Source organism: Pinus tabuliformis, chromosome J, assembly GCF_031772625.1.
Source record: "Pinus tabuliformis cultivar Carrire ecotype Pingquan chromosome J, CPIR1, whole genome shotgun sequence".
NCBI classification, from domain to species: Eukaryota; Viridiplantae; Streptophyta; class Pinopsida; order Pinales; family Pinaceae; genus Pinus; species Pinus tabuliformis.
The window spans coordinates 784,535,789-784,554,290 of record NC_142295.1 but is presented as its reverse complement, the minus strand read 5'-3'; the positions used below and the strand labels follow the sequence as shown (position 1 = coordinate 784,554,290).

The 18,502-nt window shown below is 38.8% G+C and overlaps 1 pseudogene; it reads right to left on the bottom strand.

Annotated features, from left to right (window-relative positions):
- The window catches only part of LOC149229062 (ABC transporter G family member 39-like), a 109,817-nt pseudogene that overhangs the window by 44,346 nt on the left and 46,969 nt on the right, over window positions 1-18,502 (bottom strand).

The following is an 18,502-nucleotide window of genomic DNA, read 5'->3' as shown; positions in this document are numbered from 1 at the left end:
GACCCTGCAGTTTTTGAACTGCTGCCTTCCTCACTGCTGCTGGCAGTTCTGCCTCTGCCAAAGGACTGTCCCCTTCCTCGGCCGGATCCATGTCCTCTCCTAGCATTCTATTTCCTAGCAATGCTCTCCTCTGCTTTTAAAGAACTTTGATATGCTTCTTCTATAGATTAGGTAGAGAGAATACTAATCTCATCCAATATCTCCATCCATAATCCATTCACAAACCTTCCTGTCTTTTCTAGGATATCTCCAGCATAACTCGCTCACTGATTCACCCTATAAAATTCTTCTGTATATTCCTTCATAGTCATTACTCTTTTCTTCAGGTTCTATACCTATCTATATAGAGCAATTTGATAGTCTTTAGGTAAAAACTTACCATTCATCTTCATGGCCATTCTGGTCCACTTTTTAATTGGTGGCTTATTTGATCTCCTTCGCTCTGCCTGCACACTGTTCCACCACAGTGCTGCATGCCCCTTCAGTTTTGTAGCTGCAAATCTGACCCTCCTATCCTCACTAATTTCTTCGTATTCAATGTACTTATCCAACTCACTAATCCAATCCAATAATACTTCAGTGGATAAACTGCCATCATAGGTTGACAGTTTAGGCTTCGGTTTACTGCTTGCTAACAGAATAGATTTCAACAACCTTATCTCTGGCCCATCCTCATCGAACCCATTTGTCGTAGTTGCAGCCTCTTCATCACTATCGTCACCACCATATGGATCCCTGTGCCTCCCTGCTTCTACTGCTGCTAATCTGGCACTTAGGATCCTAATTTCCTCACATAGTCCTTCGTTGGCTACACTCCCAATAGCACTACCTCTACCCCTTCTTCCTACCACCATAATTTTTCCTTTATTCCCTAAGGAGAGAACTACTTTGATACCAAAATTTGATGACTCACCTTAAAGGCTGAGGTGGGTGCTAACATGACAACTGGCCCATGTGATCCCTTCCCACACTTGTATGCAACTGGGTTTTGGTGAGGTTTTAATGGTGTAATAACTTCATCACCTTCTCGAGGTGATCTCGGTCACTGTGATATGGTTCTATTGTGTGGGTCTTTGATTGTAGCTTGGTCATTGTTACCGTTGGTTTTGCTCTACTCCTCTATGCCCTTACCTGGTTCCTTCCATTCATTGTAATGGCCCTCTGCCCTCCACCATCTGCTCGTTTCGGTCTCGGCTCTGGATCTATGTTACTAGTTAGTGTAAATAATTAATTCCTACTTGTCTATGGTTGTAATTCTCCATTTGAGGAGTTTGTTCCTACATAATAGGAATTTAGTTTCTCCTAGTTTAGTGTGTGGTTGAGAGAATTTCTCAACCACACTATTGTACGTCTAAGATAGCATTCCTATCTTGAGACTATTGATTGTATAAATATGTGTGTAATTTCCTCATTCAAGATGAATAGAATATATTATTGAGTGTCTGTAATTTTATCTTGGTATCAGAGCCTGTGAGGGCCTGGCCCCTCCTGGGCTTGGCCCCTCCTGGGCTAAGGAAATAAAGAGCTTGGTTTGCCAATCCATTTTTGGTGAGCTATCGTTTGGGAAGTGGACAGCTGCAAGTGCGATCTTCATTTGATGAGCTGCTGCTGATTCTTTGTCTTTGCATGAAGGTTACATAGGGGAGATTGGTGGTCACACGATCGAACCACAGAGGGATCGATTGAGGCCGCAATTTTTTATTTCGTGCAGTAGTTTGGATCGCTGCGGGACTGCGATTTGGAAAGGCTGCAGCGTAGAAGACTTGCTTTTAGAAATGGACCGGATCCTTCGGCCAACAGGATTTGTGATTATTAGAGACAAGCCTTCAATGATAAAATACATCACTAACTATTTGCCTGTCTTGAAGTGGGATTCCTGGAAATTGATTGTCAATTCTGAATCTGATCCACTTTCTTCTGATGATGAGACAATATTGTTTGCACAAAAGCAGTTGTGGATACCGGATGAAAGTCAGTAGAGATGTCATTTTGTAGACTAATTATTCAAGCAAATTTCATTAGCTTGTTACAGGATCGCTGAATATTTAGGATGCCAGTCTTCTTTGCTGAAAGAAAGGCGGCTCTAATTCATGTCTAACCTCCTCGCGAGAGGAATGAGTCCTCATATTGTTTCGCATGGAAAAAAAAAAAGGTGGTTGCTTTGTGATTTAAGGTGTTGTGTGGAGTGGAGAGAGGCAGATTTCTTTTTCGTAGGTCTTGGAGTGGCGGTGGTATCTGTATCCTAAAGGGGCAACAGGAGATTCAATATGGCCAATCCAGATGTTATTTCTCAGAACAACGACATCCCTATGTCTCTACCCCTGCCCGACTTTCATGGTTGCATTTGAGTACTTACCAAGACTTTTGCAGACAAAACAGATAGCATTGCTGAAATCGGTGTCCAGATCAGAGAAATGGGATGCTTTAATTTCTTTTTTCCATGGAAAGCTCTGAAGCGTTAGCAAGGACAACATTATCGAGATTTTTGTGGATCCGGAGAGCGTTGATTCACAAAAACGCTCGGCGTGATGGGGGCAAATAAATCCTGTCTGCAATTTTATCTCTGTATTTCGTGCATCTGCAACTGGCGAGGAAATAATCCAGTTCCTGGCATGGATGTGAACTCTGTATTGCGAGCTTGTCCTATCTGTCGAAAGCTCTCTCATTTAGTTATCCCAAGAGTGATCTGGTATTCAAATCAAGAGGATATTTTGCAATATGTAGCAAGTGTGAGCCTGCTGACTGGTGCAATAGCCGAAGAGTAGGGGGCATGGTCGTTGTGAATGTGTGAGAGGAGATTGCTGGAGCAAAGTCCGTGGTGTGTCTGCGATCGGAGAGTGAGATCCGAGCAGGTGACAGCAGATCGGTCGAACAAGTGGACTGGTTATGTTGGCAGAGGATTGGCGGTGCTGCTGTTGTGTTTCTGGAGTGGCAGCCCAGCGTGGAGAAGATTGTTGGGTCCAGAACACTGCAGGATTGGAGGAGATCGGGCCGGTGGTGTGTGCCGAGCAGGCGGCCAATTGCAGATCACTGGTTATGATTCATGACATTTCCGGACTCTAATAGTTGTTGTTATGTTTGGGAAATAATCATCTTTGGGCAAAGATAGAGAAATTTGATATTTTGTCAACCTGAAAGTTTATTTTTTATGTCTTGGAATCATGGATAATATTATTGAGCCTTATTGAGCCTAGCTAACTCAGTGTAGGTAAAGTTGTTTCGTTAGAATTCATGACTCTAACAAATGACAGGATAAGCATGGAGTTCCAAGAATTTATTTGACAAAGATGCCCAAGATGTGAACAATGAACAGATGAGGTGGAGCAGTGACAAAGTTTATGATGAGCAACAAAGTAGATTTTTGTTTGAGTATTGTGGCTTGTGGAATAGACTCCCTAGCATGTTATTGTAATAGTCATTGTATGTACCCAGAAACTCCAAAATGTGGAATCAGATGTAAGATTTTTAAGGGCATCTGAAAGTTTGTGGTGATCTTAAAACCACTTTGTAATGGTTTATGGTCAGCCTGAAACCATCTTTTGTAACTGAATGTGAGGGTTGGTGGTGAGCCAGAAACCATCTATATAGTCTTTGTGACTGAAGTGCCTTTGTGGCCAGCTTGCCTTTGTGGTTGAATCGCCTATGTGGCTTGAGGTGCCTTTGTGGCTGGAATCGTGGATGTCAATGCATTGTTTGACAAGTTGAGCGAATCTTTTGCCTTTGTGGCTATGTGTACATGAGAGCTTTGTGCTCAATTGAGCAGGTGGACTGCAGAACACCTGGCCCGGACTCAGATGTTTTTTTTCTGAGTAGAAGGGGATTAGCGCGTATTTCGCGCTGACAACAGTGCTAGGAAGGCCAACTGGCGCGTCTGTTAGACCATTAATCATGCCAATGGGCACGGGTTTTTCGTTAAGGATCACGCCAATTCACCTTCAAGGGGATCCGCGAGATCAGAGAAGTTGTGGATCTGTCTGAGGGTGGCAGATTGTGTTTTTGGAGGTTTTGTACATGCAATTCGCCTGATGGTGGTGGATTTGACTATCATGACAAGTAGTCATTAGGGGGGGAGGTAGAAAGAATTAATTCCTACTTGTCTATGGTTGTAATTCTCCATTTGAGGAGTTTGTTCCTACATAATAGGAATTTAGTTTCTCCTAGTTTAGTGTGTGGTTGAGAGAATCTCTCAACCACACTACTGTACGTCTAAGATATCATTCCTATCTTGAGACTATTGATTGTATAAATATGTGTGTAATTTCCTCATTCAAGATGAATAGAATATATTATTGAGTGTCTGTAATTTTATCTGTGTAATGATGTTGTTTCGATGAATTTGGTGGCTGCTTCTCGCATGGTTTCATGAAACAATGTTGGGCCTTGTGGCCGTCCTGGGTATGCGGTGTTTTCTCTGTAATTTTTAATCAGTTTGCTGCACTTCTGGGTCATCTTTGCTATGTTTGTTTGTGACTATGGTGCATGTTCTTGCCAGGTCCTCAGCCCGACTTCCCTGGCGACAGTTTGGCTCTAACACAAGGTAACCTCTCTGTTATGATTCCAGGCTCCCTCTTTGCTTTTCTTCTACTAACAACTCTACTCCTTGTGAGCAGCTGGGGTTTCGTGGCTCTGTGGCCATGGCTCAAATGTTGATGGTCTTGGGTTCAACTATGGAACCTGCTCTCCACTTCAGGTAACCTTCAGGGTACTCATCATTACCCTTCTCTCGGTTTTTTCTCCATTTGAATGGTTATGCTGCCTCTCTAATCGTTGTTTTTGATTGTGCAGGTGGTTCGCTCCTCTGTGGTGGCGGCAAGGGTTTGGTCCTTGACGGTTTCTGTTTCTTCACTCTTCCGTTTCAGTCTCCACTTGAACCGGGTAGGGTCCTTCCTGTTTAACTTATACAGTTCTGTAGGTTGGTTTTGTGGAGGCGTAGTCTCACTTTTTGATTGTCCTCGGTTCTGCCTGTCTGTCGAAAGTTCTGGGTTTTTAATTTGCTCATTGGTGTCTGTGGTTCTTCTGAGATTTTGGTTGACGACTTGAATGCGATTTTGTGCAGTTCAGTTCTGGTTGTTGAGCATTGTCCCATCTCAGTTTGTTTAGTTGGTTCTGGGTCACAGAAACGTTTCTTGGTCTGCAATGAAATATCTGAGGACAGTTTTGGTGATTGTATATTTTTTGGAAGGCACTATGCCTTACGCTCTGAATCTATGTTGGATTACAGAATGTTGTCTTTGGCTGTAACAAATTTTTATGCAAATATATGTGTATATATATATAGAAATGTTAAATCTTCTACTTGTTACGATTTCAAAGATTTTCTTTCGTAAAGTACCTTAATGAATTCGCTTGGAGTGTTTAGCTGCTTCATGTGATGCAGAGTCTTGTTAACAATCCCTCAATTCATGTAATTAATTTCGTACACAGTATGAGTCATTCATAATAACAACTGTTGGATACCTGAAATGCTTCTCTTTACTGTTTTAAAATGTTATGTCAGATGAGGAACTATCTACAGTTGAAATTTGCAATTACATTCCCTTTTGCTATTATTCAAGTATTAATCTATTAAGACCATTCCCTAATCTATTTGCTTTCAAAAATAAAAAGTAAAGACATTGGTTGTAACAATCTTCTTGAAAAGAAATACAATAAAAATAAACTGAAAAGTAAAATTTTAAAAAAATACTTAAAACAACGTGTTTAGTTGTCACCTCCCTAATTGGATGCTCTTGCATCAACTATGATTTTAGAAGAAAAATAAAACTAGTATAGATCCATATCAAGCACATACCTAATATGAGCAGAGAGGGATCAAATTTCTTACCATATATATATATATATTAGCCAACATTGTTTTTATATTTAAAAAATATCTTATTTTTATTTTAAGAAAAACACTTCTCAATTCCAACCTGACCATGGAAATAATTATACATTGGCCGAGAATGAGACTCTAGACTCAATAACAACTAGCCATACTTTTGTGAAAGCTATTAAGACAAATTTGTGTTCAATCATTTAAAATAATTTTAAAGGTTATTTAAGAATCTAATTGCCATATTTTTATAATTAATACTGAGATAAATTCTAAATGAACCAAGTAAGATTAATTTTAATGCTTAATACAATGATTACAAACAGCAACAGAATTTCTTTCCAATACTAAAATAAAGTTATAATCAATCAATCGAAACGAAATTTTTATATATAACTGAAGAAACTAATTACCAAAGTTCCAGACAGTAATCATAATAATATTGAAATTTGTAAAAGAAAAAATATGGATTTCCATACCTCTCGATATAATGAACCCACAAAAGACGAACGTGATTAAGAGCACAAATGCACCGACGGTGTTTGCGATTATAATATCCCTTGACACAGCACCTATCAAGCGAAAGAGTGCCAAACCTGTTTGGTGGAGTGCTACCAACAACATAAAGTATCGAAAAAACCTGTACAGGATGAAGAACTCTCATCAGCATGAAAATAAGAAAATAAATTAGATCTATTGAAATTTCACTATTCAGAGATCTATCACAATGGAACTTTGCTTTGATTTTAATTTTAATATACGTTGTAATGGAAATAGACGATGTAAATGTACTTACCTGTATGGGGCCGGGGCAAAATCAATAGTATAATAGGTAAGAGATACCCATGATGTACACTCGATTAAGGAAAGAGGAATTTCTGTAATGAATATAGGAAGAGAGTACGCCCAGGCAGGGTAGAACATCAAATCTCTCTGCTGGTAGAAAACTGGAAGCTTTCCAATTGTAGCCGCAATACCAGAAAGTCCGTTGAACATATTCATGACGAGACCCAGGAATAGAGCTCCAAAATAAAGGGATCCGTCCTCCAGATTTCTGTGATTCATGGTTGTACGAAAATAAAGCGTCATGGCGATTATGGCGACGGAAGTTATCTGACGGCAAAAAAATATTGAATTACTAAATATCCGTTGATAAAGAGACCCAGTTGAAATATTGGTAATGTATTTGAATTCAATGGCAAAGAATGACTGCAAGCCTGTGGGTATTTTCTTTTTCACCTGCAAGAATTTGAAGACATGGATGAAGGCATTTCTCTAAATAGGTGAAAGTTGTCTGTCAAAACATGAATTGAAAAGTCCGGTTTTGCTTAAGCCGTATTTTTCTTTAGAGAGTGCCATGGGATGGCATTTTGTTTTATCGTATGGAATCGACATTTCTGAAATGATTTAGATGCTTCTGCAAATTCCTTCGCTGAGACGTATCTGTATGGCCTCCCACTGTTCCTGATCTTTTCGGGAATTCATCTGTTTCAGCCAAAAGGTTGGTAGAGTTGTAATGCTTTTTTGCAATTCGTTTGAACTTTCAAATTATCAAGTGATTAAAGTTTTCAGTGAGACTTCTTGAATGTTAATTTGCAGTATTCAGTGAGATTTCTTGGGAGTTGCAGAAGATTTTGGTTTATATATATATATTTTTGAGCAGACGGAAAATCATAGTTTTGTTTGACATTGGATAATCATAGATTACATTTTCATGCATCACTTGGATCTTTTCATGCATCACTCACTTGGATCTGGCTAGATATTTAGCTGGGAGTAATTACTATTTCTGCCTAAAAATTGCGGTTACTCATCACCAAAGTTAAAAGAGAAAATTAGTTAATCAATGTCACTACTAGTTTATCCAATATCCAACCAACTTTAAATTGTTCAATCAATGTTGAAAGGATTTTCATGGTTTTAAAAAATATAACGTAAAGTGCATAACACTGCAAACTCACCTAGAAACCTAAAAAATCATATCGTTTTAATAAGCCATATTTAACTGGAATACAATTTATATTTCAAAAATTCTCGCTACTATGAATACAAATAATTGCAATCACTTTATTTTTAATATAATCGGTAACCAGATACTTATTTAATTACCTCTTGTAAAAAATCTGCAACTGCTTTCCTTTTGGGACATTTAAATCCCATGGTCTCGAAGAAATCCAATACAAATTCTCTGGGTCCCTGGTACACTATATAACCTTCTGACAGCAGGATTAGATCATCGAAGAGTTCAAACGTTTCAGGTGCAGGTTGCAGAAGAGAAACCACCATTGTTGCCCTCATGATATGAACAAAGTGGTAGAAGTATCTGATAATCCCATATGCGGTAGAGCTGTCCAGCCCTATCGAAATTTCATCGATCAAGAAAGCTTTGCAGTCACCTCCAACAATCATCTCCCCTATTGTGACTCTTTTCTTCTCACCTCCGGAAATCCCTCTGCGCATTTGATCTCCCACCATCGTATCCGCGCATGCCTCTAACCCCAAAACCTGGTCGAAGCTTTTCGATATTATTCATTATAATTGACATAAAGATTTAAATAACCAAAGCATGATGAGTTCCAAGAAAACTTACCTTCCGTCTGGAACACAAATTCATCGGAGCAAGATTCTTAGAACTGAAAGAAAGCTTACCTTCAAAACGTAGTCTGTCATAATGCTGGTTTTCTGTCCCTCCATGGCTATTGCCTAGAAATATAAAATATGTATTCAACAGTTCACTGTGATTAATTTCAGCTTCACCAGAATAAAAAGGAACTAAATTCAAACCTGCACCTTTTGAATTTGAAGTGGATACCTTCATGAAAATATCAATGTCTGGATCTGGTTTCACCCCTAGTCGCTTCTCTCGCCTGGAAAGCTCACTCAATACATCTGCAGCCGAGATGAGAGGCTATTTTTATGTTTCTACTTAACAAACTAAGAATGACCTAGCATTCAGCTTAGAAAATATACCAGATCTTGAACCAACGCCTTGGCAACGAGCTGAGAAATCGAAAGTTTCTCTGACTGTCATTTCTCCCATATGCACATCATGCTGACTTATGTAAGTAGAGGTCTTCTGTGGCACAAACTCATTCATGGCATGTCCATTATACTTGACTTCCCCATCGACCTTGTTTGTGGGTAATACAAGGTCTTTAATTCTTACTTGTCTCTAGTTGTGATTTTCACTAAGTAAAAGAGTCTGTTCTTAGTAGTTAAGATCCATTTCCTAGTTTGGTGTGTGGTTAAGAGATTTTCTCAACCAATAAATTGTGCCGAAAATGTTGAAATAATAATTTCAACTGGAGGTTTATTTGATTTGCGATGCGATGAGATTGCAGATCGCATATTGCATGTGTGCTTGGTTCCTCCGCTTTGTTCACTTGATTTCCCCTATTGCGATGGTGCGATGTGATCTATTGATTTTGTGTTCCGACCAAATGGGATTCTTCGATGCGATTTAAATGAAGTCAATGGTTGAAGTAAAGGGCAGCATTAAATGAAATTTTACGTGAAGTAAACAGTAAGTTTTGGTAAGGATTTTAATTTTGTTTCAGCGGGAGTATGGGCACAAGTAAAGGCTCGTAAAAACATTTAATTCTATTGTTTTACGGAAGCATGGCAAGTGAAAACTCATGTAAGTTCTTTTGTTTTGTTTTGTTCTCATATATATATGTAATGTTTCTGTATTCGATGTATTATGAATTGTAACCCACGCAGCAGCGTGAAGAAAAGTTTTTGGAAAGAAGGCACAACAGTGCAGAGGTGAAGTAAACTGTAATTGAAAGGGATGCACAGCAGTGCGATGTAAAGAAGGAGCACGTAGCAACAGTGAATGAAACAAGCAGTAAATGTAAATGTAATTTTTTTTTTTAAAACAGTGAATGTAAAAGAGATCTTTACACACAACAGTGTAAAATCTCAGGAGAAGACAGAGTAATTTTTTTTTGTTAAATGTTCTTGGTGAATCCCTATGAGAGAGAGGAAGAAGTGTGTAACAGCAGTTGCTTTTATTAATGAATAGAAATTTGTTTGTGTGTGAGAACTCTGTCAGCTGCAAATAAACTTTTAAGTTTCCGCTGTGTTAAAGATCCTGTGTGTGAAAAAAAGAGCATTGTCTCTGTGTTTAGTCATTTTGTTTTTGGGATTTTACCAGAAAAATCCCCAACAGTGGTATCAGAGCTAATCCAGGCTCTTTGAAGGGTTCAAAGAAGCTGAAGGAAGGATGTTTATTGCAGCAACTTCTCCAGCAGTGTGAAGACTCAGGAAAAAGAATCCAAGGTATTTCTCAAGTTTTTTTTGTGTGTTGCTGTTGAAGACAGTCTGTTATTTTAAATACACAGTGAAGTATTTGAAGCATAGTTAAGAGTGCAAAAATGGCTAACACCAGCACCAGCAATAGCATGGGTATGCAGCTCCCATTATTTGATGGTAGAAACTATGACTATTGGGCAATAACAATGAAAGCCTTGTTTGCTTCCCAAGACTTATGGGAAATAGTTGAGGATGGTTTTGAACAACCAGTAGATGAAAATGAGTTTAATGCATTAACTCAGGGAGAGAAGGATCTGTTAAAGAGCCACAAGAAGAAGGACTCAAAAGCCCTCTTCTTCTTGTATCAGGCAGTGCATGGAAGCGTGTTTCCAAGGTTAGCAGTAGCTAAGACATCCAAAGATGCATGGCAAACTCTCAAGACAGCCTATCAAGGCATGGAGAAAGTGAAGACAGCAAAACTACAGTTGCTGAGGAAAGATTTTGAGAACCTGTGCATGAAGGAGTCAGACAATATTGACTCATTCTTCACTCAAGTAATTGGCCTCGTCACACAAATAAGATCTCATGGAGAGATACTTGAAGAAAGGAGGATTGTGGAGAAACTATTGAGGTGCCTACCCTCAAGGTTCCATGTAATTGTCACCACCATAGAAGAGACAAAGAATCTCTCAAACTTTTCATTTGATGAGCTTCATGCATCACTGGTAACACATGAGCAGAGGTTGAGTAGAAATGAAAACTCATCTCTAGAGCAAGCCTTCAAGACCCAGATGTCCTTTGGAAGAGGAAGAGGTCAAGGCAGAGGAAATAAGAGAGGAAGAGGCAGAAGCCAGAACAGAGGTGGAAGGAACAGTTCAGCGAATGCTCAAGGAAGGGGCAAGAATCCAAATCAGAACCAAGGTCAAGGCAGCAGCCAACAAAGTGGACAACATCATGCTCAAGGACAAAGGTATGAAAAATCCAATGTCCAATGTTATTATTGTAAAAAATATGGGCATTATGCCAGTGAATGTAGGAAGAAGCAGCATGATGTGAGTAATAGTTCTAGTGCAAATATTACTAAAGAAAATGTCAGCCATGATAATGTTTTGTTAGCTTGTAATATGGCTGAGACAAATAGTGAAGATATATGGTTTCTAGACTCCGGTTGCAGCAACCATATGACAGGAAACATAGCTTTGTTTTTTGCTTTAGATCAAAGTGTGAAGTCACAAGTCACACTTGGGACTGATAGCAAAATTTCTGTTATGGGTAAAGGAGAAGTTAAAATATTTACAAAGCAGGGTGAAAAGAAAACCATAGAAGATGTCTATTATGTTCCTAGAATGAGATGTAACCTCTTGAGTATTGGACAGCTTGTTAAAAAAGGTTACAATGTTTTCTTTGTAAATGATGTATGCACCATCATGGATAGAGCACCCAACAAGCGATGCATTGTTGAAGTGAGGATGACGAGGAACACAATGTTCCCTCTCAGAATAAGAGCAGATTTGAAAAACAAAGGAGAAATTGCAGCAGTTACCCAAGAGGCTTTCCAAAGCCAACCAAAAGATGAAAATTGGTTGTGGCACTTGAGATTTGGACATCTCAACTTTGGAGGTCTTAACTTGTTGAGCAGAAAAGGAATGGTAAGAGGATTACCATTGATAGAGAAACCGGACAGCCTTTGTGAAGGCTGCATATTGGGAAAACAACACAGAGAAAGTTTTCCAAGCGGGAAAAGCATAAGGGCGAAAGCACCCTTAGAAATTGTCCACTCATATTTATGTGGACCAATGCAAACCCCGTCTTTAGCAGGCAGCCAATATTTTCTAACATTCATTGATGATTTTACAAGAAAGACTTGGGTTTATTTCTTGAAGAACAAATCGAAAGTGTTTGAAAAATTCCGAAATTTCAAAGCACTTGTGGAAAATCAAAGTGGGCTGCGTATTAAAGTCTTGAGAACAGACAGAGGAGGTGAGTATATCTCCAAATAATTTTTATGTTTTTGCAGAGAAAATGGAATTCACAAGCAGTTTACAGCAAGGTACACCCCACAGCAAAATGGAGTTGCTGAAAGGAAGAACAGGACCATCATGGATATGGCGAGGAGCATGTTGAAGAAAAAGCATTTGCCAAATGATTATTGGGCTGAAGCCGTAAACTGTGCTGTATATATCTTGAATAGGTGTCCTACAAAAGCTGTGATGAACAAAGTGCTAGAAGAGGCATGGAGTGGGAGAAAGCAAGGAGTCACCCACATGAATTTTTTTGGATGTGTGGCCTATGCACACATTCCTGATCAGCTAAGGAGGAAGTTGGATAGGAAAGGGGAGAAATGTATCTTCATCGGATACAGTAAGGAATCCAAGGCTTACAGGTTGTATATCCCATCCACCAAGAAATTCTTTGTGAGCAGAGATGTTCAGTTTATTGAGGAGGAAGCTTGGGATGGAAGCATAGAGAAAACAGTTAATGTTAAAAACTGTTTGTCTCATGATGAAGATGATGAGGAAATGGTAGAAATACATCCCCAAACAGCAGCGCCAACACAAGGACAGCAAGGAACACCCTTGAGGAGAAATGAGAGTGCTTCTCCAAGCACACCACAAGGAGGAAATTCAAGTGCATCTTCAAGCACTTGCACACCAAGTGAAAGAGGTAAGAAGTTCAGAAACTTAAGTGACATTTATAATGAAGGAATGAATTCCTTATTTACCTTGTATTGTCATGTTGATGACCCTATTCATTTCGAAGATGCTATTAAAGATAAGAAATGGATAGAAGCTATGGATGAGGAGATGAATGCCATAGAAAGAAACAAGACATGGGATTTGGTTGAGCTACCAAAAGGTAAAGAAGTTATTGGAGTCAAATGGGTCTATAAGACCAAGTGCAATGCTGAAGGCAAAATTGAAAGGCACAAGGCAAGGCTGGTTGTCAATGGATACAAGCAGCAGTATGGGAGAGACTATGAGGAGACTTTCGCACCGGTTGCAAGAATGGAAACCGTGAGAGAAATGTTGTCCATAGCAGCACAAAACAAATGGAAAGTATACCAAATGGATGTGAAGTCGGCATTCCTAAATGGAGTGTCAAAGGAGGAGGCTTACATTGAACAACCTCTAGGCTATGAGAAGAAAGGCCAAGAGCACAAAGTGTGCAGATTGAAGAAAGCTCTTTATGGGTTGAAGCAAGCTCCAAGAGTGTGGTACAGTAGGATAGATTCCTATCTACTGGAAAATGAATTTGACAAATGTGAGGGAGAACCCACTGTCTACATCAAAGAAAAGGATGGCAAGATTTTAATTGTTGTCTTGTATGTTGATGATGTGATTTTTACAGGCAATGATGACTACCTCATTGAAAACTTCAAATCAGTCATGAAAGAGGAATTTGAGATGACTGACATGGGTTTGCTGATATACTTCTTAGGAATAGAAGTAGATCAAAATGAAAATGGGATTTTTATCTCTCAAGCAAGATATGTAAATGAAGTGTTGGAAAGATTTCACATGCAAGAGTGTAAGGCAGCAATCACTCCCACAGTAATGGGATTAAAACTCAACAAAGAGGACAGCAGCAAGGATTTTGATCCTAGCTTGTATAAGAGCATAGTTGGCAGCCTTATGTATTTAACTGCAACTAGGCCTGACATAATGTTTGCTATTAGTTTGATTTCCAGATTCATGGAGAGGCCAAAAGAGGCACATTGGCAAGCAGCAAAAAGAATTCTGAGGTATGTCAAAGGTACAAAAAGATTTGGCATTTTCTATACTTTTTCAAAAAACTCAAACTTAGTTGGCTACACCGATAGCGATTGGGCTGGAAGTGGAGATGATCGGAAAAGCACTTCTGGTTATGTTTTTCACATGGGTTCAGGAGCAATTTCATGGGCTTCCAAGAAACAGCCCATTGTAGCGTTGTCTACAGCAGAAGCAGAGTACGTGGTAGCTACAGTAGCAACATGTCAAGCGGTTTGGATGAGGAGACTGTTGAAAAGTTGATGCCAAGAGCAGGCTACAGCAATGGTGATTTTATGCGACAATAGTTCAGCTATTGCGTTGTCCAAGAATTCTGTGTTTCACAAGCGAACGAAACACATTGATACAAGGTTTCACTACATTAGAGAATTGGTGAACAATGGAGAAATTGTTCTACAACATTGCAGCACTCAAGAACAGGTTGCGGACATTTTGACCAAGCCTTTGGGACAGAAAAGTTTTGAGTATTTGAGGAAATGTCTGTGTATGATTAATAACCCAGCAGTTGAAATTAAAGGAGAGTGTTGAAATAATAATTTCAACTGCAGGTTTATTTGATTTGCAATGCGATGAGATCGCAGATCGCATATCGCATGTCTGCTTGGTTCCTCCGCTTTGTTCACTTGATTTCCCCGATTGCGATGGTGCGATGTGATCCGATCACATATCGCAGATCGCACCATATGTGTGTGCTCCAATTTTGTGTTCCGACCAAATGGGATTCTGCGATGCGATTTAAATGAAGTCAATGGTTGAAGTACAGGGCAGCATTAAATGAAATTTTACGTGAAGTAAAAGTTTCTTTACCGCCAGTAAATGTCAGTAAAACAGTAAATGCAATTTACTGTGGGTTGGTAAGTTTTGGTAAGGATTTTAATTTTGTTTCAGCGGGAGTATGGGCACAAGTAAAGGCTGGTAAAAAAATTCAATTCTATTGTTTTACGGAAGCATGGCAAGTGAAAACTGATGTAAGTTCTTTTGTTTTGTTTTGTTGTCATATATATATGTAATGTTTCTGTATTCGATGTATTATGAATTGTAACCCACGCAGCAGCGTGAAGAAAAGTTTTTGGAAAGAAGGCACAACAGTGCAGAGGTCAAGTAAACTGTAATTGAAAGGGATGCACAGCAGTGCGATGTAAAGAAGGAGCACGTAGCAACAGTGAATGAAACAAGCAGCAAATGTAAATGTAAAGTTTTTTTTTTAAACAGTGAATGTAAAAGAGATCTTTACACACAGCAGTGTAAAATCTCAGGAGAAGACACAGTAATTTTTTTTTGTTAAATGTTCTTGGTGAATCCCTCTGAGAGAGAGGAAGAAGTGTGTAACAGCAGTTGCTTTTATTAATGAATAGAAAGTTGTTTGTGTGTGAGAACTCTGTCAGATGCAAATAAACTTTTAAGTTTCCGCTGTGTTAAAGATCTTGTGTGTGAAAAACGAAGCATTGTCTCTGTGTTTAGTCATTTTGTTTTTGGGATTTTACCAGAAAAATCCCCAACAAAAAATAGTCTCCCTATTTTGAAACAACACTCTATTATATGTAATCTTATTTTAATGAATACAATACAGATAATGTGCATATTGATATTTTAAGTGTGCATATTGATATTTTAAGTAGGTATCAGAGCCATGAGGGCTGGCCCCTCGTGGGCTTGGCCAGTCTTGGGCGAGTAAAATAAAAAAAAGTGTATTTGTATTGTTTTAATTTTTTATTTTTATTTTGTTCATCTTCTGGCATGGAAGAATTACGAAAACATGATTAGAGCGTCTGCTCCTATTCCAGGGAGACAGGGTGTCGATCTGTGGCAGGCGACGGGAAATGGAAGATGCCGTGGCAGTGATGCCTTCTTTTGTGGCTAGCAATGATGGGGTTTATGACTTCTTTGACGTCTACGATGGCCACGGAGGTTCACAAGCAACACTTTATTGCAACGATCGGCTTCACGTGGCCGTGGAGGAGGAAATCCGACTGATGGAGCCTATGACAGAAGCGCACTGGAAAGTAGTGATCACTGATTGCTTTCTGAAAATTGACATGGAGGTTGTCGTGCTATTTGGCAAGCGGAGGATTCAGAGTTTGGACTGTGTTTGCTTAGCGATCGAGTTCCGGGAAGCCTTTGGATCGATGCAGGCTAGGGTTTGAAAAACAATTCGCTGCATTATTATATGGCCTTGCATTTTGTGGACTAAGCGTATAATTGGATGGTTTAGAGCGACTCAGCTCGGCTCGGGTTTCATCAGGAAGTAAACAATGGCAGACGGTAAGAAACCAAATGACAAATCTGGTGGCAAGGATGACGGTAAGAAGGATGTTGTAGTTGCAACAAGCGCAGGCTTTGTTGTCTTTATTGGGATAGCTTTAAGCCTCTTCAAGGCCCTGTGGCCTAAAAAAACCTGTAGAAGAATCGTTTATTTCTCGGGAGGCTGTCTCAATCAGTTCTACCGAGAATTCCTTTGAAGACCTGAAGGATAAAGCCAGTGAAGTGCCAAAAGCAGCAAATGGTGTTGCCTGCAACTTTAAGGTTTGGATATGGTTTGGTGAGGCCAGCTGTCCCCAGGAAGAAGAATCCACTAGAAATGAAGTGGGAAATAGGAGCCTGTGAGCAAGAGCCTTGGTCAATTGTGAGGGAAACACATTTCTTAGGCGTGATGAAAAGGTCGTGGGGGCGATTTGTTGCGGAGATCAGAGTCTCTGATCTGAACAATGTCTTTCTCAAGCAACCTCTTCTTTGACAGAATTGGAGTTTGGGAAGGTAAACACATTGACCTTATCAACTCAATGTAAAAGTGAAATTGGTTAGAATTTCATATTTAAAAAACAAAAACTCCAATAGAAACAAATTAATCTGGTATTTATAAATGTTTTGGAATTAGAAGCATTGAGCTTAGTCAACTCAACGGAGTGGTCTTGTTAGAATTAGTTACTTTAACAAATCATGTAGTTAAATCCAAGACAATTAAATCAGAAAAAGAAAGAAGAGATCAGAAGTGCACCAAATATTGATCTTGTGTAACATTGACATTGGAAATTAAATGATGATGGACAAGTAGGTCAAAGTTTGTGTGAGTTTGTGTGAGTTTCTGGAATAGACTCAATAACATGTTATTTTATGAGTCACATTTTATTAGTAAGCAAGTCTAGGGTGTTTCATAGTGGTCTTTGTAACCTGCAAACTCTAGAGTTGGAGTGTGAAATGTAAGCCTTATAAGGCATGTGTACCCCCATACAGTTTGTGGTAATCTAAAAACCACTTTGTATTTGCAGTGTCAGTTTGTGGTAAGCCAGAAACCACATGTAACCATGAAGTGGGACAAAGATTCTTGTAAACATGGTTTAGGGTTTGCCAACAAAACCCTTGGCCCAGAGTGGCTGGGGTGCCTTGGTGGCAAGTTTGTGGCCCAGAGTGGCTGGAGTGCCTTAGTGGTAGGTTTGTGGCCCATGGTGGCTGGAGTGCCCTAGTGGTATCTCATTTTAACATGGTATCATTTTAACATGAAGAGCCTTCATGGCTGAATTGAATGCCTTGGTGGCATTGTTGTGCCTTCATGGCTAAGTTGAGCCTTGGTGGCTGAGAGCCCTTGGTGGCATGGTTGAGGGTGATCCAATAAAACCCAAAGCATGGTTACGGGTAATCGGACAAAACCTAAGTTAGCAATGATGGAGGGGGATTTACACGTACATGTGTGCAGTTATAATGGTTGGAAGAACCATGTATGCCAAGGACATCGTCCAAGATTAACGGTTGCAGTAGTTAGTACCCATGCATTCTGGTGGATGGTTGCTCCTTTATATGGACATCAACATATTCCTTTTTGGTATATTTGACCACAACTAGATTTTGCAAACTGATATCGAGACAAGTTTGCTCCTTTATATGGACATCAACATATTCCTTTTTTGGTATATTTGACCACAACTAGATTTTGCAAACTGATATCGAGACAGGTTTGCTCCTTTATATGGACATCAACATATTCCTTTTTGGTATATTTGACCACAACTAGATTTTGCAAACTGATATTGAGACAAGTACTCATTAACGGGGAGTGTTGGAATATCTAATTCCTACTTGTCTCTAATTGTGATTCCTAGTAGTTAGGATCCATTTCCTAGTTTGGTGTGTGGTTGAGAGATTTCCTCAACCAACAGATTATGTGTCCAAACTAGTCTCTCTATCTTGAGACAACACTCTGTATATATATAATCTTATTTTAATGAATAGAATACAGATAATGTTCATATTGATACTTTAAGTAAAAGAAGTTTAAGCTTGCTTTTACATAAATAAATAAAACTATTAAGCCCATAACTTTTCTTATTATACGTGCGTGGAGGAAGGTTGGTAGGTTATATTGCAATCAGTTTCAAATTTCTTTGATTTCTCAATTTTTTTTAAAAATCTATAAAGCTAACTAAATTTTTTCAAAATTATAATAATAAAATTAGTATTTTGAAAATAAAATTAATCTTTAAATCAAAATTTATTTTTTTCTATTGGTCAATGTATAAGATGTAACTAATCTAATGGTGTTTCATATATATATATATATATATATATATATATATATATATATATATATATATATATATATATATATATATATATAAGAGCACCGAGTCTCTTTTGACTAAATTAAGACTACCACCAATAATCAATTAACACT